The 24,165-nt window shown below is 37.0% G+C and overlaps 1 protein-coding gene across 2 annotated transcripts in view; it reads right to left on the reverse strand.

The window, feature by feature from the left end:
* Positions 1–24,165, reverse strand: part of LOC136881242 (L-2-hydroxyglutarate dehydrogenase, mitochondrial) — a 182,947-nt gene that overhangs the window by 142,394 nt on the left and 16,388 nt on the right. Inside the window, exon 2 of one of the 2 annotated variants that reach the window (XM_067153993.2) lies at positions 17,997–18,106. The gene's annotated coding sequence lies outside the window, so the exon portion shown is untranslated. Of the gene's footprint in view, positions 1–17,996; positions 18,174–24,165 lie in introns of those variants that run through there. The other variant, XM_067153994.2, reaches the window with a different exon arrangement.

Raw genomic sequence — 24,165 nt, forward strand, 5'->3', positions numbered from 1 at the left:
ATTTTGGATCCGTGTGTTTTGAAATCGCTACATGGGTTGGTGTTGGGAGACCCCCATATTTTCTGTTTTCTTGGTGGTGTCTGAAAGCTGTCGATTTCAAAGCCAGACTGAAGTTCTTACATAATTCTATCAACCATTCTCCATTTCGATTTGTCCTTTTATGACCTGGGTAGCTTCCGATGATGTTCTTCTCCTTCCCCAGTTGTCTCTGAGGAATATGATCACATTCCAAAATTGTTCTACTTTTCTGAGGTCTGTTTTGTTGGTCTGGTTGAGGGATGTATGTACATTGACTGCTGTGTAGAATTTATTAGTTCCTTCGAGGGAAAGTGTGGATATTCTACTGTTCAAGGGTGTCAAATTAGGACTGTACCTTAATTAAGGACATGCCTGCTTCCTTCCCATTCCTAGGCCTTTCCTATCCCATCATCGCCATAAGACCTATATGTGTCAGGCGACATAAAGCAAATAGCAAGGAGGTCAAGTTGGTGGTTGCTCCAAGGATTCACTTATTGACTATGAAATCCATATCCAGAAGAGGGACATTCATTACTCATTTGCCTAGTTTCCTTTCAAAGTCCTGTACCATTCTAATTTGATACCTGGTCTATTGTAGTGCTGTTATTAAAATATTCTGTTTGTTCAAGGTATATGTGAGATATTTAAGAAGTGAAAGTGAAAGTTGCAGTGAATAACTCTTTTTGCTCTTTAATCTCTGGCATGATGGTACAAGCTCCCCAAGATCGAGAGGCTTGCTGATGTTCTTGATACAGTGGATTAGTTACCACCTGGGGTAGTGCCTGCACTTGAACATCCCATAATGCTGAGTAGAAGGATTTCATTTTGGGGCCGACGTCAACAAGGGTTACAATTGAGATAGTTAGCCTCAGAAGAGTTGAATTCACAACTGCTACTAACATGGAGAACAGACACTGCCACTGAGTCACTCGCTATGTGTTCAGAGAGTCGGAGTTGTGGTTGATACCTGGCCCTAACTTGGTGCAGATACCTTTCATTCTTTTAATCCTGAGTCCTGGACTGCCTCCTTCATTCCCTGTGCCGTACTGAAGACCACCTTCTCCACTGAGGTTATCGTTAGGTCTTCAGTCACCATCAATCAATCACCACTGATCTGCATTCAAACAGTCGCCCAGGTGGCAGATGCCCTATCTGTTGTCTACCTGTCTTTTCTTAAATAATTGCAAAAGAATTAAGAAATATATTGAACATCTCCCTTGATAAGTTATACCAATCCCTAACTCCTCTTCCTCTAAACAAATATTTTTCCCCACTTGTTCTCATGAATTCCAACTTTATCTTCATATTGTGATCTTTCCTTCTTTTATAAACACCACTCAAACTTATTCATTCACTAATGACATTCCACGCCATCCCTCTACTTAGTCGAGCAGCTCGACTGCTCGACTCTCCCAAGTCTTCCCAGCCCTAACTTGGCAACATTTTTGTACTGCTAGTCTTTCATCAGAAATCACCCAGAACAAATCAAGCTGCTTTTCTTTGGATTTTTTTCCAGTTCTCGAATGAAGTAATCCTGGTGAGGGTCGTGAACTCTGGAACCTTACTCTAGTTGGGGTCTTACCAGAGACTTATATGCCCTCTCCTTTACATCCTTACGTTTTCGTCTTCTTCTCCTTCTTCTTCTTCTTCTACTGCATCATCCAACTGGATTTGGCCCTGTTTTACGGCCGGATGCCCTGCCTGACGCAAACCCTATGTGGAGGGATGTAATCTCCGTTGCGTGTTTCTGTGGTGGTTAGTAGTGTGGTGTGTTGTCTGAATATGAAGATGAGAGTGTTGGGACAGACAAATCACCCATTCCCCGAGCCAGAAGAAATAATCAGAAGCGATTAAAATCCCCGACCCGGCCAGGAATTGAACCCGGGATGCTCTCAACCGAAGGGCAGTACGCTGACCATTCAGCCAACGTTACATCTTTACTGCAACTCCTAAATACCCTCATAACCATGTGCAGAGATCTGTACCCTTTATTTACGTTTCACTGTCACCCTGGTAAGCGGCCCTTGCAGCACTAAGGATTTTTAAACAGATGTTGCTCGTCTATCAATCCCCACTTTTAGTCTGGCTTGTGACAGGCAGAGTTTGGCAACCCAGCACTGGGTTCAGATTGGTGGTCAATATCATCTTTATAAATAAATTAAGACTACATCTGTACTTTGGCATTTGTGTGTTGGCCATGTCCAGAAAAAGAAGGAAACGTAATTTTAAAATTTCTGTTGTGTCTAGTCTGTGTATGTTTGTACATGGGCCACAAGAAAATGGCTGGACTAAATTTTAAGAAAACTGATACTGGAGGTCAAGGGAGAAGGCACTACAATCCAGTCTATAGATAATGTTATTCACTCTGGGTGAAATAATAGTTTAGAGGAAGGTCTAATAAATAATTACCAAATATCTCTGCTAATATTGGTCCTTGATTTCCACCTATTCAATACTACACGTTATTATATTAGGTAGTGTACATGTTTCAGCTCAATTGAGCCATCATGATCACTGGAAAGGCATAGAAATGGGTATAATTTATTGAATCAAATATCGTATGACAATATGATTTGGTATACTTAAAATGTAGGTCTGTTAGGTCTCTCGTGAGATAATTGAATGTAAAACATGTATTATAGACAGTACAGATAACGAATGACACAAAAGAAAAAAACAGCTATAGAAACTAGAATGCACAGAATGGAATGGATGCTTCATATGACAAAAAAATCCTTATCCTGGAACACAAAATTTAGACACTACCAAACAGTAGTCAGACCTGAAAATTTATATGCAACAGAAACACTTAAACTAACAAGAACTGGAGATCTCGAAAAACTAGAGAAGGTTGAAAGAAAAATTTTGAGAAAAATACTGGGAGCTAAACAAAATAATAATGCAGAATACAGGTTAAGACCAAACAGAGAGATATATTGGAAAATTGAAAAATAACTGGCATAATGAGGAAAAGAAGACTACAATTTTTTGGACACATTTACAGAATGGATGACAACAGACTAACCAAGCGCATCTTCAACCCTCTGAATAGTTATAAATCTAAACCCAGATGGTTCATTGAAATTGAGAAAGACATAAAAATGCTGGAATTAAAACAGGTTCAATCAAAAACTGAACACTTTTTAAAGAAGCAGTTCAAAAGGCAGCGTTTCAGGATGGGAGAAACCAACACCTAGAAGAAAGTGGACTCAAGAAGAAAAGGAATGACACTCTCAAAGGATGAAGGAAATTTGGAAGCAAAGGAAATCGAACACGATGAAAAGTAATCAAAGTTGATTCATCATACCCTCCAAATGGGTTATTCGAAAGAAGAAGAAAAGGAAGAATACAGTACAGGTAAAATTTGGTGAAATTACATTAAAGTTTTATAAAAACTGTTGGCTCCATCCATCAAAATCTCTTTGTTTCAAAAATAGGATTTTGATGTAATATTGATTTTTATCTTGTATGTAGCCAATATGGGATTGAAATTGTGTCTAGAAGTTATTCTTCATAGTGGTAGAAGATGTCAGGGGCTAGATCCTCATAATATCTATGTAAATAGGCAGAGCATGCTCCTAAGTTTGATCAGTGCTATGCAGCTGCACACATACATTTTCTCATACGACACTCCACTGCGTTTTGTAGTTCCCATGTATTCCACAAAAAAATCCTAAACCTTATAAATGATATGTTGCATATTGGAGAGCTACAGATGTGACATCTGGGGTTCGACAAGGCTGTATTCCTTCTCCAACACTCTTCGTTCTTGTGTTGGATAGTGTGACGAGGAGAATAAACAGAGGCTGAAAAAGGGAGATTCATTGGGGTTTACAAGACAAACTAGAAGACTTTGATTTTGCAGATGTTATCAGGCTGCTGGATCAAAATTACAGAGACATAGAAAAGAAGGAGTGCAACAAGGCAGTATCCTTTCACCCTTACTTTTTATCACTGTCATGGATGAAGTCATGAAAGAAATTAAGCAGAAGAACAATATGGACAACAATGCATTTGCATTTGCAGATGATGTAGTAATTTGGAGAAATACAGAGAAGGAAGTCCAAGAGAGGCTGAACACCTGGAATGAACATTTGAAAGCACACGGATTAACAATAAATAAATTGAAAACTGTTACTATGTCTGTCAATAGGCAGAAGAAGAAAGGAAAAATAATGCTGGAAGGTACACAGCTGGAAACAGTAGACCAATATAAATATCTTGGGTGCATCATTTCAAGTAATAACAGAATACAGCATGAGATTAACAACCGCATTCAAAAATCAGCTCAGTTTTACCATCAAGTTCGGAACCTCCTCTGGAATGAACAAGTTCCCGTAAAATCAAAGCAGATTCTATTCCAATCATACTTCATCCCCATAACAACATATGGTCTAGAAACCTGCACAACAACCCAAGAAGTGGATAGGAAACTACAAGCCGCAGAAATGAAGTTCCTATGAACTATGGTACAGAAGACAAAAAGGGACAGGGTAAGGAATGAAAGAATAAGGGAGGAAGCTGGTGTGTACCCATCCCTGAATGAAAAAGTGACAAGGGCCCGTTTGAAATGGTTTGGCCATGTCAAACGAATGGACGATAGAAGGACAGCAAAACAATGGCTACACACAGTTGTGGCCGGAAAACAACCAGTAGGAAGACCTAGGAAGAGATGGCTGGACCAAGTGAAAGAGGACATAGGAACAAGAGGAGTCAGCTGGGATGTCGTCTTGAGAGAAGAGTGGTACATGGACATACAGAAGTGGAGAGTGCTCGTAAACCACACCCGGGCAACTGGAGTGGAAAACTGATGATGATGAAGCTGTTGAAGAAGGAGGCAGAGGCTGTTAGGTTTAAATTAAACTTTAATAAGACGAAGGATATGAGGGTCAACTTCAAGGTTGATGATAAACTGTCTATACATGGCAAAGATATAGAACAAGTAAACCAAGCAAGATGGCCATGCTGTTAGGGTCGCACAGATGAGAGCATGCATTCGGGAGATAGTGGGTTCAAACCCCACTGTCAGCAACCATGAAGGTGGTTTCACATTTTCACACCAGGTCTGTTAGGTCTCTTGTGAGATAACTGAATGTAAAACATGTATTTTAGACAGTACAGATAAAATATGGTGAAATTACATTAAAATTTTATATTGTTGGCTCCATCCACCAAAATTTCTTTGTTTCAAAAATAGGATTTTGATGTAATATTGATTTTATCTTGTATGTAGCCAATAAGGGATTCAAATGGTGTCTAGACGTTATTCTTCATAGTGGTAGAAGATGTCAGGGGCTAGATCCTCGTAATATTTATATAAATAGGCAGAGCATGCCCCTAAGTTCAGTCAGTCGGAGGGCTGGGGCTGTAGCTTAATAAGGCCATGGGCGCTTCCTTCCCACTCCTAGCCCTATCCCACGATTGCTGATATTTGTGTCAGTGCAATGTAAAATAAAAAATAAAAAGAGAGAGAGGGAGAGAGAGAGTAGACTTCTTTCTATATCTTGGAAGTATTACTACAACTGGAGGGGCAGAAGAGGACATCAAGAGCCATATTAGGAAAGCAAATAGTGCCTTTGTTCAACTGTTCAACTGTACCCTATTTGGATGAACAGGAACATTTCTGGAAGGCCTAAGTTATGACTTTTTATCACAAATGTTATGAATCATTGCTTAAGACGTATCATCAACAGAAGAGGAACAGATGTCATATTGAACATCTATAGGAGGAAACTAATCAGCAGCCAGTTGAAATCCAGATAAAGGAGAAAAAGTGGTGTTGGATATGCCACACTCCAAGGAAGCCCACTGGAGATTTTTAAAAAAGCAGCATTCAACTGGAAATCCCAAGGTGCTCAAAAACATGGCCATCTGAAGAAGACTTGGAAGAAGACGATTGAGGAGGAATACTCAGGAATGGCGAAGTCTTAGAATGAAGTGAAGAGGCTGGCCATCAATAGGACCAGACGGAAGTGTTTCACAGAAGCCCTATGCTCCAACAGGAGCAGCAGGAAATATGTACGTAAACAATTATTATTTTAAGAGAAAGTATAACAGAATGAAGGTATCAGCAAAAGAAAAATAAAGGCCACAAAGGGCAAGAAAACAAAAGACTCCATAGGCCTCACAAACCTAATATCATCAGGGTTGGAAAAGAACAAGAGTTGACCAATGGAGGCCAGATAGGAAGGATTAAGCGAGACTGGCACAAGTGAATTGAAGCAATGCCAGGCTGAGATAGTGGAACCGTTTTTGCCAACCCACGCTCCCAAGTTAAGAGCCCCTGGTCTCCCTTTTAGTCACCTTTTACAACAGGCAGGTAATACTACAGGTGTATTCAACTACCAGAGATAAACAAGATACTTTCAAAGGCATTGCTAAAAAGGGTGGAAAAACAAATGGAGGTGCCAATTGGTGAATATCAAGTTGTTTTAGAAAAGGCAGGTCATGCACAGAACAGATCCTGAATCTGAAGTTGATCATCACATACTAAAGACAAGAGGAATTAGAAATTTGTGTTCAGATTCATGGATTTCAAGGAGGTCTACGATTCAGTAAATAAAGAAGCACTACTCCAAATCTTAGAGGAGAGAAAATAGTATTGATCAAACAAAGTTTAAATGATACATCATCCAAGGACAAGTTCAGAGGACATTATCAGATTCTTTTGGGATTAAAATATGGGTCAGCAGGGATATGGACTTTCCCCTCCTTTTCAACTGTATGCTTGACAAAGTGATTAGAAAGTGACACCAAAAAGAGGGCAAGGAATATGCTGTACATGAATGGGATATAAGAACAAAGAAATTGAAGTCAATTGTCTAGCCTTTGCAGATGATATTGTGGTTTTATCAAAATCATTAGAGGACGCACGGAACCAGATTTCCCAACTCCAGGAACAAGCACGTAAGGCAGGCTTTCAAATCTCCTTTGAGAAGACACAGTTCATGACCAATATCATATCAGCACCCAGTTGCATAACCATATAAGAGGAAGGGGTCTAGAAAGTGAAGATTTAAATACCTGGGAGAATAGACAGGAAGCAACCTGTCAGAAAAAGGTGCACTGGTATCTAAGAACAACAAGATGAATATGGAATACAAACCAACCATGGCCACCTACAAGAATATCTCAGTCAACACAAAACTGAGACATTACCAGATGGTGGTCTATCTGGAAGGTGGTGGTGATTATTGTTTTAAGAGGAAGTACAACTAGGTAACTGTAGTGTATTTAAAAAAAAAATACAGTGAGTGCACTAGTAACAACAGCGTAACGACACAGAGCTGTATACTCTTCGGAGAGAACAGCTGTTCTTCTCATTAGAACTTTCATTGTAATGAAGATACGCGAACCTTTTCTTGAGCCCGATTTCTACGGGGTGAGGAGTAAGGAGGGAGCGCTGCCGGTTCCAGTTATACTGCCAACTGGATGGAAATTAAATCTGAATTGAATCGATAATATGATCGATCGATATGAATTGTCTAAACCTTTATTATCTTACGTCAACAACTTTGTCACACATACATTATTTAACATTATATAACATTTCTCGATGCAAATCTTGTTACTAGCATGAATTATATAGTTTGGCTTTGCTGTGTGAACAACAACAGTACTAGTTTGTAAAGTGTAAGCCAGATGTCACACAGCGATGAATAAGCGATTCATATTTTGTGTTTCAAAGGTTGCCAATATGGATGTCGAAGATAACCGAGGTCTACCTATTTAGCACTAGGGAGCTCAGGGATCAAGAAAAGGTCTGCGTATAGTAGTTGTGCCATGCTGTGCAACAAATGCATATCCTAATAAAATAATGTTAAGTACTGGATAAGTATATTTAGTAGAGTGTTCAGAACATAACAGTTGGCGACAAGGTGAAAGTATAAATAAGTATTGCTAATATCCTGCACAGTACTGTCAATCGACCACCAAAAATATTTACCGCTGTGTTGACACAATTAGGTTACACTCAGAAGAATGGATTCAGAACAATTTGCTAAACTATTAGATGCATTCAACCGTCAACAACAAATCCTGCTTACTCAGTTTATAACAACATTCCAAAGAGAATCAGGAAGAGAAGTCTCGCATTCCGGTAACTGTTCAAGCATAGATCCATTTGAAAATTTTTATTCTAGGAAGGAAAAATTTACATGCTATATGGAGAGGTTTGAGAATTACTTAGCAATGAAAAATATCACAGATGAGGAAAAAAAATGCACAGCTACTATGCGTCTCTATAGGCTCTGTGCATTACAACAGTCTATCTGCATTTCTAGGCCTAGAAAAATCAATCAGAACTCAGTCATTTACAGATCTGGTTAAACTGTACAGCCAAATGCTTGTTCCCAAGAAAAGTGCCATTATTTCTCAGCATTATTTTTTAAATGTATATCAGTCTATCACCGATTTTGTCGCAACTCTTCAACGCAATTTAGCTGAGTGCAAATTCACAGTCAAATGCCAATGTCAACGTACAGTTTCAATTTCAGATGTATTTCCAAGAGCCCAGTTCATAAGAGGTTTATGAGACAATTGGTTATGTGAACAGTCACTGCAATCTAATATTACCACTTTTGATGAAATCCTAGCTAAGGCAACATTATTGGAAACATCTAGAATCAAAAGTAGGGAATTTACCAGACAAGCCTCTTCGTCGGCATCTGAATTCGACAACAGCGATACATATAAGGTTACTGCTGGCGCAGATCACCGATCTCGACGAGATCACAGTTTTCGTTATCGTTCTCCTAGCCCCAATTATAGCAAGAGTAACCATTTGTTGAGCCCTTACCAGCCATGCAACACACGTTCACCGAATCAAAGTATCCGATATGGTCAACGTTCTCTCTCTAGTGGAAGAATCAGACCTGATTTCAGAAGATTAGGAATGATAACCTCTGTTTCCGATGTGCTAAGCTGAATTATCGTGTGTCAGAATGCTGAGTTAGTAGGTATGATGTTAGATGTGAATCTTGTGGAAGAGAAGGTCATCTCGCCAAGGTGTGTATCACCAGCCTAATGCAAAATTCCAAATCAAAAGCAGATAGTTCCAGCTCAACTAAATCAATTTCAGTTATCCCATATGATGCCCAGGATCATTCATACGGTGTAAGTGTGGGTGTTATTCTACTGCCCCCACCCACAGGGGGTGTCTATCTGGAAGCCTTATATGCAGATGAATACCTGAATCTGACAAAATCATGATTGATCAAGAACTTGGAAATAGTGGAGAGAAAGATTCTGAGAAAGATCTTGGGGCCTCAAAGAACCTGAAGATGGAATGTACAGAAAGAAAACTAATCAGGAATTGTCTCTCAAGGTGCAAAAAATCTCAAGACACTGTCCAGTATATAAGGGCCATGCTCTTAGGATACATCTACAGAACAGACCCAGGAAGGTTAACCAATCACACAGAGAGGTCTTTGAGATCAAGTGAGCTATGGTACTCAGGCATCAGATGGTGAAAAAGGACCTAGAAAATATAGGAATACTATGCAAAACAGAAATCAGCAATCTCAAACACTAAGAGTGTGCAAGAAAATATTAGATCCAGAACTCAACCATCATAGATGGGAGAAACAAGAAAAATACAGAATGAACTGAATGAAAGATTGAGGGAGTAGTGGGTGCAGATCAAAGCCCAGAAGAAGCTGAAATTGAATTAACTTGGTCTCTGCAGGTAGCCTGAATGAAAAGATGAGTAGATATTGACCTTTTGTAAGAACTACATTTCTGCTGAGGCAAAAATAATAGCAGGATCAGTATCCACAGACAACATGGGAAAGGTATCAGGCTGAGTGCATTCTCCTCAAGCATACTGCACCAACATATGACGACCTGGTCTGGAATGCAATCAAGTACAGTAGTAGATCATCATCTCCCATGCGACTCAGTGCTACCATTAAGAAAAGCCACTTAATCTAACACTCTTCTGTACCGCTCACTCTTCCATATCTTTAAGGCATCGCCAGGACCATTTTTCAGCAAAATAAAGCCAGGCCACATACTGTAGCACCAATGCATGCTTTTTTCTATGAAACATTGTATCAAGATTGCCAATTGAAAATATCTGGAACATGCTCAAATGATGGGTGCAGCAGTACAATCATTCACCAGCAAATCTAGATACATTTTGCATGTGGATGAAGTGAGCCTGGTTTACTGTATCATAATATACAATTTCAACATAATTTGATTCAATAGCCTGGCACATACACCACATGTATGAGGCCTTAGCATTAAGTGAAGGATACTGAAATCTTAACAATTTATTTGGTATTTGAAATCTGGGACAAAATGATGGAAAAGGAATGGTGAAAGGAGAGAGGAAGGGGGAGAAGTGCCATAAATGCACCGACCCAGCAGGAACCGGATAAGGGAATGATGATGACGATGATTGAAGATAACCATAATGTAACTCTTTAGGTATTCTAGTTTTAGTCAACGGCAGTATGTTTACCTAACAATCCTAGCATTGGTAATGGCATTTGAAACATGCTTGCTCCAGTTTGATGCTTTGAAACGATCAGTAGAGTTGCAGCAGCACTTACGACTTAATGAAGAAAGTAATGGTACTTCATAAACTATGCCTTATTATAGCAGTGTTTTGGGTTTCCTATATCCATATTAACTTATGGCAAAGATTTTTGATGAACCAAACCAGCTTCAGGCTGATTACTGAAGAAACAAAAATGAATGAGATAATCTACAAAGAATGCCATTTGGAAAATCAATTTCTTTGTAAATTTGAAATAAGTATGGTAATACAGAGCTGAGAATTAACTGAGTGAAAGTAACTGAATTAGGCTACTCATAACAAACATTTTAACTACCGGGCGAGTTGGCTATGCGGTTAGGGGCACGCAGCTGTGAGCTTGCATCCGAGTGATAGTGGGTTCGAACCCCACTGTCGGCAGCTGTGAAGATGGTTTTCCGTGGTTTCCCATTTTCATACCAGGCAAATGCTGGGGCTGTACATTAATTGAGGCCACGGCCGATTCCTTCCCACTCCTAAACCATTCCTATCCTATCGTCGCCATAAGACTATCTGTGTCGGTGCGAGGTAAAACAAATTCTAAAAAAAAAAAAAAAAAAAAAGTCATTTTAACTTGTAAACACAACTCTTTGCAAATTTTTTTTTTTTCTAGCGGTTTAATGTTACACTAACACATTGAAAGTTTTCAGCGACGCAAGGATGGGAAAGCACTAGAACTGAGAAGGAAGTGGCCATGACCTTAATAAAGGTACAGCCCCAGCATTTGCTTGGTGTGAAAATGGGACTAGTAATTTACTTCTTGAAATTAAATTGAAATGGTCACATTCTAGCAATCAATATAAATCACATGGAAGCAGAAATGGGAAGAAATTAAGTGATCAGAAGATCACTTTTTTCAGGTCTTCTACAATAGAATCAATAGCTTCACCATTGCCATATGAGGTTCTTTCTTACCTCTTGAATACTTCTGTTAAAGACAATGAACTTATCCTACATATTCACCACTCCTGGGGATATTCTTAAAATTAAACATATTTATTCCTTCAAGTGTCCCTGTACAGCATCTGTTCAGCTAATGTAAGGATATACTTTCCTCCATGAGGTCAAGGCTTCGCGATGAGAATTTTAAGAACCAATTATTTTGTAAAATAGCAAATTATTTTAAATGCTAAAAGTCACAAATTAAAATTAAAATGTTATCATTGATGCTTTCACAGTCTGTAATTATAGACATGATATAGGTTTTTGGGCTTATGCCATGTCGAGAAAATAAGGTGAAATTCTTTACCTTTCGTAGAGAAAGCTTTGCATCTTCAGAAGAAAATATCAACTGTTCATAAGGAAGACTTCTCCAAGAATGAAAGTTTGAATTTAGACATTAGTAACAGAAGTAATGTCACCAGATGGCTCACCGAACATGGGACAGCGCTAGCATTCGAAGCAGAAACTACGGCACCATCAGAATCAATCTGAGTGAGGGTTACATAACAGGTGTACACACATTATCAAAGCATGACACTGACACAAGCCTGGAATGAAACATCAGGTGATGAGGAACGTATGAATTTGGAAAACACTGAAATGAAATAACAATAGTGAAGTGACAGGGAAGCGAACTACCTACGTAAATTCTTAGTGGCTGGCAACCATGTATTACTTAATTGATAGTCAGTGTCCCTGTTGAAATTGTTAGAATTTCTACCTATTCCCACAGCTTCTCGTATAATCCTGGACCTATAGTGTCTAGTGTGGGTAAGAGCTCGAGCATCTTGGAACACATCATGACCCGACGATACAGCGTGCTCAGCTATTGCTGACTTGTCTGGTTGGTTGAGACGAATATTTTGTTTGTGTTCCTTGATACGAGTACCAATGAACCAGCATGTTTGGAAAATGTATACCTTGCTGCAAGTACAGGGAATTTTGTACACCCCACGATCAAAATAATAATTATTAAATTAATGTCATAATGGTCCACATTTCAATACTATAATATGCAATATTTTGAATTACACTAACTAGGGACTAGTTTCAGCCTGGGCTGGCCATCTTCAGCCTTAATGTAAACATCTAATAACTACTTGTTTTGCTAGTGGCTTTACCTCGCGCCGACACAGATAGGTCTTATGGCAATGATGAAAAACTAATAACTAAACAAATGTACATACACACAATTGACATAAAACAAATGAACAAATATACAATTGACATTAAAAACGTGGGATGAATTTGAGTAAATTTGAAAATAAATTAGGCTCTAAATTCTTAGCATCTTGAGTATGCTGATCATCAAGACTCTTTCATGTACTAATATTCAAAGAACTGTTAGTTCCATCACTGCTAATCGTTACAATTTTAATTGTAAAAAGGGGACTGGTAAATGTTGATCTTGTAGTCAGTCACCAAATCTAGTTGAGTGGTGTTAGCTGCATGCAAGTCACTGGATGCCATTGTAAATAACCACCAGCTGACGCAGAACTGCTAGATGCTGTCTCAACATCAATCAACGTAATAAATGAAATGCTCTCGTAGTGCTTGTTAAAATCATCCTGAAATGTTGTTGGACACTGTCAGGACGGCACATGAAGATGTGGTTAAAACAGATACATTGTGCCTGGTAAAAAATTTGCAATTCATTACGGTGTCCATGAAGTTAACCTCTCATTGTGACGTGTGCTGTGTGGTCTACACATAACAATATTAAAGTCTTAAAGAAAAATTTCAGGACCTTATCCTTATTATTTGAGATGAAATTGGACATGTTTCACCTCTCTTTGCAGGCATCATCAGCCATTGTATCTCCTCAAGTTTAAATCAGGCACCTGATTTAAAGTTAACTTATAAGTTACTAAGATTATACATCTATACACTTAAAATTAGATAAGCAGTCATTATAGAAGAATTGCAATGTAAAATTACGGTAATGTATTGAACTGACAAAATTATAGCAATAGCTATGATTAATAATAATAATGTTAATTGCTTTACGTCCCACTAACTACTTTTTAAGGTGTTCGGAGACGCTGAGGTGCCGGAATTTAGTCCCGCAGGAGTTCTTTTACGTGCCAGTAAATCTACCGACACGGGGCTGTCGTATTTGGGTACCTTAAAATACCACCGGACTGAGCCAGGATCGAACCTGCCAAGTTGGGGTGAGAAGGCCAGCGCCTTAACCGTCTGAGCCACTCAGTCCGGCTAGCTATGATTAAAGACTGATTGTATCAAATGTACCTAATATAATGACATGACATATGGTGGCAATATTATGTAATGTTAAAAACTGTTACACTTTTTCAGTATGATTATAAGAAAATACATTCCAACTAAGATATCAATTGGCAATATTATTAAAATATGTAAATAATAACATTAAAAATATAAAATCATCTGGTTAGAATCCTGGGTTCAAGAGATTAACAATTTGTTTGACATGCTTGTATATGTTGGAGTGTTAGCATTTGATGCAGTCCTTGGAGAAGAGTTCAAGTGTTAAATTTTAAACAACAACAACAACAACAACAACAACAACAACAACAACAACAACAATAACAACAACAATATAATTAAAGTTGTCATGAACTCAGATGCGCCATCTTCCATCATTGTAGAGTGTTGATGGAGAAATAAAGGTGGAATTAGCGTAGCTTGTCGATGTTGGAATGTGCCGAGACAAACAAGATGGTCGAAAGGGAACAATCAAACTTTTGATAGATGTTGTGTGTAGTCAGAATGCCGAGTGTGTGTTGAAAGTCTGTAATTAAAGAAATTTTATTTGATAAGTATTATTATTTGAAAGGATGGAACTGACTAATCGAGTTAAACAAAAAAGTACTGACATTTACCCCTTAGACCGCTGAGATGTTATCTGTTCGTGCTGAGAGTTTTAGGAATACTGGCGGTCGCCAAGTTCCTACTTAAAGTCAAAGAAATATTAATGTTTATTTATTCCACCTATTCAATACATAAAAAGTGATTTTAAATTATAGGGACATGTTTTGCCCTTTATTTAAGGGCATCTTCAGCCTAAATCTCAATCTGAAAGAAAAAAAATCAGGATCCTGATTGTTCTTAATTGTGGTTGATTTTAAAAAAAAATTACAAATGAATGTCAGGATGATGTAGGAAATAGTTAAGATATTCTTAAAAATAAAGTCTTACAAACAAATAGATGTAATTTATACACTTTCTTGAATGTTCTTGTCTAAAAATGTGGTAACAAGGGGATCTCTTTCTTCCTCCAGATTATTCTAACTAACCTATACAGCCACTGTAGCCCTATTGGTCCTGCTGCTTTTATCATTTCCGTAGTTACCTCATCCACTCCTGCTGCTTTACCGCTCTTCATCTTTTGTATGGCTTCCTCTACTTCTATCATCAATATCTCCTTTTCTTGTTCTTCTTCTCCCCCCATTGTTTCTTCTTCCTCCTTCTCACATACCAGTTCACTGTATTTAACATTTAGCAATTCTGCAAAGTATTCTTACCATCTTTTTAATATGTCATTTCTTTGCATCAATATCTGCCCTGTATCAGTTTTTACAAATTTTGTATCTTCCTTACTTCGTAAACTATTGTTCACCAAACCATACAAAACCTTTTTACTTCCCTTTATACCCTCCAGTGAAGTTTCTGTGAAACTTTGCCAGTTCTTCTGTTTCTCTTCTTGTACTACTTTCTTACATACCTTTTGGCTTCTTTATATTTCTTCCAATTCTCTGTACTACTGCTGCCTATCCACTTCCTCGAAGCCATTTGTTTCTCTTTAAATGTTTCAATTACCCTGCTGTTCCACCAAGGAGTCTCCTTTCGCTTTTTCCTCCCTGATAGTCTTCCACAGGTGTTTACTGCACACTTTACAAAACCACTTCTGAAACATGTCCATTCCTCTTCCACACTGTTCACGTCATCCTTGGGAATTTTTTCTTCAGATCCTCTTGAAACTTTTCCCTTATTTCTTTCTCTTTTAACTTCCATCCCTTTATTTTTCTTTCCCTTTTTTCTATTAACTTCATTATTTTACCAAGTCTGATTTGGCTACCACCACTTTATGGTCTCCTTTGAAATCTGCTCTTCGCATTGCTGTCACATCTTCCAATTGTCTACGTTTCTCCTTCTCCACCAGAATAAGATCAATCATTGTCTTTGTCTTTCTATCTCCCCAACCATATCTAGTTATTTTTTGAGAGTTCCTTTTTATAAACCATGTATTTCCAATAATTAATCCATTCCTTCTACAAAAATCTATTACCAAATCTCCTTCTTCATCTTGGTTCCCATAACTATAGGGACCAATAAATTATCTCTTCTTTTACCTGTCTGTCTATTCCAACATGTGCATTCGTGTCTCCCATTATTATAACCTCTTTGTCTTCAATATAACTTTCCAGTTCTTCTAAAAACTCTTCTAAACATTCATCTGCATTCCCTGATTGGGGTGCATAAACCTGTATAGAATCCTTGATTCCACTCTCAATTCCAAGTCTAACTTTAATTATTCTGTCACTAATCTGGTCAACCTTGTCCACATATTGCACTAGGTCTTCTCTCAATATAACACCAACACTATTTGTTGCCATCTTTCCTCCACTCCAATAAAATCTATACCCTTTCTTCAATTCTTTTTGACCTTTCCTCTTCTATTTTGTCCCACTCATTCCCATCATCGCTACGTCTTTCTTCTCCATATACTCTACCAGTTCTTCTACCTTGCCATTCAAAGTCATGACAATGATGATACCGATTTTTGTGATGTCTGGTAGCCCATTTCTCACAGTTCCCCCAGAGCATCAGGAACTGCGTGTCACTTCAAGGTGACGCCCTAGCATTTTCTGAAGCCTCGATTCACTCGTACTAAATTTTTAGGCTGTTTGTACGATGGGTCTGCCACTCCCAAAGGCAGATACCTAAATTACTAGACCTTAATATAACACCTCCAACCTCTAATCCACCAACAGACATACTGAAACTATCTATACAACTACTAACTGCACTAATTTCAATGCACTGGAACTAAGCAGGAAAGCCGAGGCAGGCGCCACCCAACAAACATCATTAAGCAACATCGGGCGTGGTCACTCATGGGATGGGTGGCCAACGTCCGCAATTTTCTATCACTGCAAACTTAACTGAATCTGCTTATAAGAATCAAGAACCTTTATTTGCCATTTACCATATACAATGAAATAGGCTTCGTGAACTGATATTAATTTAGTACTTAACATTACTAAGGCTAAATGAACATACACCTTTTATTAAAACTTAATACTAATGTTATGCATTTCTAAGAATTCAGAGGTATTGTAAAATGGATTTTCTATTAACCAATCATACATTTTCCTTTTAAAATTGTAACCTCCGTGATAAGTAAGGTTACAAGTAATAGGAATAATAAAAATTATAATAATAATATTTGCTACCGTTGTGCATTCACATAGTTACATACTAACACCAATTAACGCAGACATGATGATAATAATAATATGTATGAAATTGAAACCATACGCACATAAAACACCGAAAACAATAACAAACAGGTTAACCAACACGACGGCTAAGAAAGGATGACAGGGAAGCGGCTGGAACCATATCCAGGCGGTGAAAGGTATTGGCAATGCTGAAGAAGCGAAGTCAAATGTAATCCTAAACTTTACTTAACAATTCATATTCAAATTAGAGCGCAAATAATTAAACAGAATATCTTTAAAAATCGAAAATGGTTACAATTTACCACGAGGGTAAAAGTTAGGTTATTTAAACCTCTAGGCCTGAACAATTCATACTACCTTCCACTGTTCATGATGAAACATTTAAATCATACAATACTAACGGAAAGAAATATTATACAGCCATAAATATGTACATGTAAGGAAAGGAAACAACATATAAAATAAAAATTCTGGTGCAGGGCACCTTTAGGAGGCAATCCCCTCAAAAATACTTCTGAGAAAGGGTGCCCGTCCTAAATGTGAATACTCTAAGACGACGCAGAATGACATAATACAATCATAAAGATACATGTAAGAAAGAAGTAACGTTTTTTTATTTTTTTATTTATTTTTTGCTGTTTGCTTTATGTTGCACCGACACAGATAGGTCTTATGGTGACAATAAGATATGTTTAAAAGATAATCTTGGTGCAGAGCACCTTCAGTAGGTAGCCCCCTCAAAAACACTTCTGAGAAAGGGTGCCCATCCTAAAAGTGAATACTCCAAGATGAAGCGGGATAAACGAGACAGCCCAAAGGTGAAATTTACATATTATGATTACATCAAAAGGTGAATGTCTAATTTACAAAATCAACAAAAGAAATGGGAACTGTCTCTTAACATTACTCTGATATGACTTGCCGGTAGGATAAGTCATTTTACTGAAATGTTGGCGATTGAAGGAAAAAACGGGTAAGCTCTGGCAAAAGAAATTAAATGGAATACTACATTTGAAGATAACCTGAAAAATGAAAAACAACTAAGTGCTTACCTGTTGGAGAGGCCAGGAAGACCCGTCTCCTGCAAAGGGCAACTTCTCCCTTCAGTGGTCACGATTCAAAGACGCCTCGGAAGAGCTAGGCTTTAGCAAAGTGCTTCTCTCTGGAAATTAGGAAATCGTAAAACAACCAATGAACGTCCGTTATTTTTCCTTCACCCACCAATCACAATTAATTTTATAATGACCAATAGGGGCCCAGGAACAAAATCTGATAAAGAACATCAAGTAGCATCCAGAAACGTCGAAATCAATGCAGTATTATGAAACCGGAAACATCCCACGCCGATCTGGCGCGTGTGGTACAGTATGTGCCAGAATTACCACAACAATCAAATAAAACCATATTAAAATGAAATAATTCCAAAATTCATACACAAAAAAATATAACCCAACACAGAAAATATAAATAATTACATGATATAAAATTCCCCAGTCTGTCAATCCCGAATAATCACAACAAAAATTACTTAAAGGAGCGGACCGTGCAGAATCAATCAGTCAATACTGATCTGCATTTAGGGCAGTCGCCCAGGTGGCAGATTCCCTATCTGTTGTTTTCCTAGCCTTTTCCTAAATGATTTCAAAGAAATTGGAAATTCATTAAACGTCTCCCTTGGTAAGTTATTCCAATCCCTAACTCCCCTTCCTATAAATGAATATTCGCCCCAGTTTGTCCTCTTGAATTCCAACTTTATCTTCATATTGTGATCTTTCCTACTTTTATAAACGCCACTCAAACTTATTTGTCTACTAATGTTAATCCACACCATCTCTCCGCTGACAGCTCGGAACATACCACTTAACAGTTCAACAATAATAAAGGTGTTTTAATTTATTCCACCTATTCAACACTTATATTTTCACTTATAGTTGTTACATAATTAAATTCTTAGTTACATGGGACATGTTTCGCCCTCAATTAAGGGCATCTTCAGCCTAAATACAATAATCAAAAATACAACTAAATTAAAAGTGGAAGTTAAATACAATCATCAAAAATACAACTAAAATAAAAAGTGGAAGTTAAAAGTTTAGTCTGTTATTAAAATTCGGAACAATAAAAATGTGAAAAATGATAAAATAAAAAGATGCTAATGGAAAACTGTCTTATGATTAAACTATAATCTTGTCGGAGACTAAAACTTCTATTAAAATTCTAATTAAAACAGTTCATATAAAATATTGGAAAATCAAAGTGGTAGTAATAAAAAGCCAAACATGAGGGCGTGTACACAAGCATAAACTTGATTGTCATGAATACAATCTTTTCAAGGCCGCTGATGAAATTCTTAGCAAGTAAGGCAGAAGCGTCTATTGAAAAATTGTAAGAGGCCGTTAGCACCGGTAGGTAATAAAATGGCTGAATCCTTGCCAGAAAATGTCAACAGATGCAGAAATAAGTTTTATGTAAGTGGAAGTTGTTATTTGTTAACTACAACTGTTGAGTTGGTTGCTGCCCGTCTGTTGGCTCTGAGTCTGGTGTTATAACTGTTATTTTAATAACAGACTAAACTTTTAACTTCCACTTTTTATTTTAGTATTTGTATTTTTGATGATTGTATTTAACTTCCACTTTTAATTTAGTTGTATTTTTGATTATTGTATTTAGGCTGAAGATGCCCTTAATTGAGGGCGAAACATGTCCCATGTAACTAAGAATTTAATTATGTAACAACTATAAGTGAAAATATAAGTATTGAATAGGTGGAATAAATTAAAACACCTTTATTATTGTTGAACTGTTAAAAAGTTTTCAATACGGACCTAAAATGAGATTTATAACATGTAACATACCACTTAGTCGAGCAGCTCTTCTTCTTTCTCTCAGTTCTTCCCAACCCAAACTTTGCAAAATTTTTGTAACGCTACTCTTTTGTCGGAAATCGCCCAGAATAAATCGAGCTGCTTTTCTTTGGATTTTTTCCAGTTCTTGAATCAGGTAATCCTGGTGAGGGTCCCATACACTGGAACCATACTCTAGTTGGGGTCTTACCAGAGACTTATATGCCCTCTCCTTTACATCCTTACTACAACCCCTAAACACCCTCATAACCATGTGCAGAGATCTGTACCCTTTATTTACAATCCCATTTATGTGATTACCCCAATGAAGGTCTTTCCTTATATTAACACCTAGATACTTACAATGATCCCCAACAGGAACTTTCACCCCATCAACGCAGTAATTAAAACTGAGAGGACTTTTTCTATTTGTGAAAGTCACAACCTGACTTTTAACGCTGTTTATCAACATACCATTGCCTGCTGTCCATCTCACAACATTATCGAGGTCACGTTGCAGTTGCTCAGAATCTTGTAAATTATTTATTACTCTATACAGAATAACATCATCCGCAAAAAGCCTTACCTCCGATTCCACTCCTTTACTCATATCATTTATATATATAAGAAAACATAAAGGTCCGATAATACTGCCTTGAGGAATTCCCCTCTTAATTATTACTGGGTCAGATAAAGCTTCACCTACTCTAATTCTCTGAGATCTGTTTTCTAGAAATATAGCAAACCATTCAGTCACTCTTTTGTCTAATCCAATTGCACTCATTTTTGCCAGTAGTCTCCCATGATCCACCCTATCAAATGCTTTAGACAGGTCAATCGCGATACAGTCCATTTGACCTCCAGAATCCATGATATCTGCTATATCTTGCTGGAATCCTACAAGTTGAGCCACAGTGGAATAACTTTTCCTAAAACCGAACTGCCTTCTATCGAACCAGTTATTAATTTCACAAACATGTCTAATATAATCAGAAAGAATGCCTTCCCAAAGCTTACATACAACGCATGTCAAACTTACTGGCCTGTAATTTTCAGCTTTATGTCTATCACCCTTGCCTTTATACACAGGGGCTACAATAGCAACTCTCCATTCATCTGGTATAACTCCTCCAACCAAACAATAATCAAATAAGTACCTCAGATATGGTACTATATCCCAACCCATTGTCTTTAGTATATCCCCAGAAATCTGATCAATTCCAGCCACTTTTCTAGTTTTCAACTTTTGTATCTTATTGTAAATGTCATTTTTATCATATGTAAATTTTAATACTTCATTGGCCTTAGTCTCCTCCTCTATCTCGACATTTTCCTTGTAACCAACAATCTTTACATACTGCTGACTGAATACTTCTGCCTTTTGAAGATCCTCACATACACACTCCCCTTGTTCATTAACTATTCCTGGAATGTCCTTTTTGGAACCTGTTTCTGCCTTAAAATACCTATACATACCCTTCCATTTTTCACTAAAATTTGTATGACTGCCAATTATGCTTGCCATCATGTTATCCTTAGCTGCCTTCTTTGCTAGATTCAATTTTCTAGTAAGTTCCTTCAATTTCTCCTTACTTCCACAGCCATTTCTAACTCTATTTCTTTCCAGTCTGCACCTCCTTCTTAGTCTCTTTATTTCTCTATTATAATAAGGTGGGTCTTTACCATTCCTTACCTTCCTTAAAGGTACAAACCGGTTTTTGCATTCCTCAACAATTTCTTTAAACCCATCCCAGAGTCTGTTTACCGTTTTATTTACAGTTTTCCACCGATCATAGTTACTTTTTAGAAACTGCCTCATGCCTGCTTTATCAGCCATATGCTACTGCCTAATAGTCCTACTTTCAAGACCTTCCTTTCTATCACATTTATTTTTGACTATGACAAAAACAGCCTCATGATCACTAATACCATCTATTACTTCAGTTTCCCTATAGAGCTCATCTGGTTTTATCAGCACCACATCCAGGATATTTTTCCCTCTGGTTGGTTCCATCACTTTCTGAATCAGGTGTCCTTCCCATATTAACTTATTTGCCATTTGTTGGTCATGCTTGGTCATGTATATATTTATTAAATAATCTTAAACAACTGCTTTTACAACTTTTATTATAATTTGGATCCAGCTTATTCAGTACCTAAAAACTGTTATTTAGATGAAATTACAACATATATTTCAATCAGAACTAGTTTTGACAGCCGTCTGCGTCATCATCAGCTGATATAGCTTCTTGGAAAAATTGGCAATCACATAAGTTTATCTACGTCAAATTGAACACAATTTAAAACCATATTAACAACTTAAAACTGTGTTACGGTTATACTGTCTCAAAGTCCATATTTTCTACAAGTCCGAGACTTGCGAGTCTTAAACCATAAATTGATGAAAACATATGCAAACTGGTTTGCTCACTTATAAAATAATGTGGATTTAAAAGAACAACAACTTAAAAATAAAATAATCTTGAAGAAACATTAGCTTAATTTATCACACTCATTAAAACATGACGTAGAATCGTATTAAAATACTTTAATAAAATCTTCAGAGTCGCTTTAATGGAGCTATCCTAGTGAGGTGGAAACGAGCAATCGGTCCTTTAAGATGTTAACAAGTACAACATTCCCAGTTCAATTAGGTCCGCAAGTCTCGGACTTGTAGAAAATATGGACTTTGAGACAGTATAATCATAACACAGTTTTAAGTTGTTAATATGGTTTTAAATTGTGTTCAATTTGATGTAGATAAACTTATGTGATTGCCATTTTTTCCAAGAACCTATATCAGCTGATGATGACGCAGATGGCCGTCAAAACTAGTTCTGATTGAAATATATGTTGTAATTTCATCTAAACAACAGTTTTTATGTATTGAATAAGGTTGATCCAAATTATAATAAAAGTTGTAACCCAGGTTCAATACGGACAAACAATGAAATTTATTAATTTAACTGCTTTTATGTGAGTTAGCATTTTTTGACAGCCTGTGAATTGGGATGTCAATGTCTGCTTTGTCCCAAGTATCATGAAGGTGAATGTTTTCCCTAGTACTGAATTCATTTATGTTATTTTTAACAAATGTCAAAGATATATAAATATACAAATTTATAATTGTCAGTATTTTGAAACTTAATGAAGAGAGGTTGACAATGGTCAACTGTACCAGCCCTACATACACATTGTTTGGACAACCTTTTCCTGTATTAAAAGAATATTATATACCTAAGAAGAATGCCCCCATAATAACAGTCCATAAGTAATGTGTGACTCGAAGAGACCAAAGGTAGTCACTGCTAACTAAATCCCTCAATTTCAATATCAAGTAGGCCACTTATGATTTTTTTTTTTTTACAAATATGATGAATGTGTGTTTTCCAGTTCAATTTGGCATCAATATGAAAACCCAAAAGTTTGACTGACTGACTTTCAATATTTTTGGATAATCCTAGTGTGAGAAATTGAATTTTAACCTGATTGCACAACAGCTTATTGCATGAAAACCAATGCATTGCAGTTGATACGTGCTGTGTCACCATCTCACTATGTTGAATCGGATGGCTACTTCCTTCTCAAAATTAATCACCTTTACTTCCTATAGTGCGGACTAAACTGAAGTCTGCTATAATACTAAACTTTTTTTTTTATTTTTTTTATTTCATTTCAATATAGGCACCTGAGCCAAGGCTCTTCTTGGTGCAATACAAATAAATGACAATGGCAGCTATATTCACAATCTGATTACAAAATAAAATACAGTAAGTATATAATTTAACATGGTGTAAGATATCAGATAGGACAAAGCTTCCTAACCATAATTACCATACTACTTCAGGTATTTAGTTACATTACTTTTGAAGATAGATAGAGTTGGTAACATTTTTATATTTTTTGGAAGCAAGTTATACATAGTTATAGAAAAATGCCAAAGAGAGTTTTGACCATAACTAGTGGAATGAATCTGATTGTAGTGAATATTATAAATAATTCTTGTTTCATAATTATGAATCTGTGAATTGGTACTTACTGATGTGTTTGAGCAGACTAATTTGTTTTGAATTTTATAGATCATAATTATAGAAGCCTTTATGCGGAGGTTTGGAAGTGATAATATATTACAATATTTATACAGATCTTTAGTCGGTGTCAGATTGGGCAGTTTTACTCCTTAATTCGTTAGAGGAGTGCTTAGATGCACCGGCAATGAAATAAAACCCTCTCTTGCCTTTCCTCTCCCACAGGGGAACATCAAGACTAGAGGGTAACTTGGTTACAAAGGGTGTTAGTTGTGAATGCATAAGGATGACCAAGTAGTTTAAATAGGTGACACAAAAAAATCTACAATAAAAATGTTAAATAATATAAC

This window comes from Anabrus simplex, chromosome 9 (genome assembly GCF_040414725.1).
Source record: "Anabrus simplex isolate iqAnaSimp1 chromosome 9, ASM4041472v1, whole genome shotgun sequence".
NCBI lineage: Eukaryota > Metazoa > Arthropoda > Insecta > Orthoptera > Tettigoniidae > Anabrus > Anabrus simplex.